This window comes from Cibotium barometz, chromosome 21, assembly GCF_041138505.1.
Source record: "Cibotium barometz isolate CiBa-2024 chromosome 21, ASM4113850v1, whole genome shotgun sequence".
Lineage (NCBI taxonomy): Eukaryota > Viridiplantae > Streptophyta > Polypodiopsida > Cyatheales > Cibotiaceae > Cibotium > Cibotium barometz.
The window spans coordinates 49,861,333-49,861,753 of record NC_141066.1 but is presented as its reverse complement, the minus strand read 5'-3'; positions in this window follow the sequence as shown (position 1 = coordinate 49,861,753).

Below are 421 nucleotides of genomic sequence, written 5' to 3'. Positions count from 1 at the left end.
TATCAACTTTTTGGACTTATGAATCTCCCAAGGAAGATGATACCACATGAGGCCCCCACAAGACTCGAACCCACGACCTTGGGGATTAGAGTCCAACACTCTAACAGTTAAACTAGCGCTCATTGGTATTTTGTCGACTTTTTAAATTTGGGCTTTTCTAAAGCCTAATGTAATTATTGAATGACGTCACCCAAAACATGCTGCCGGAAAGAGACGGTAGTATTTTAATTTGTTATGCTAAGCACGGGTCAATTCACTGATGGATTATCTACCATGATTTGTTGCTAAAAAAGTTTTAATTCCAAACCTTTGCTGAATCCAATAATCCATTAATTAATCGAGTGAGACGAGAATCCATGCGCGAGACATATGTGCTTACTTCATGTATTCAATGCAAAGGAAAAAAACATTTTGGTGCCGT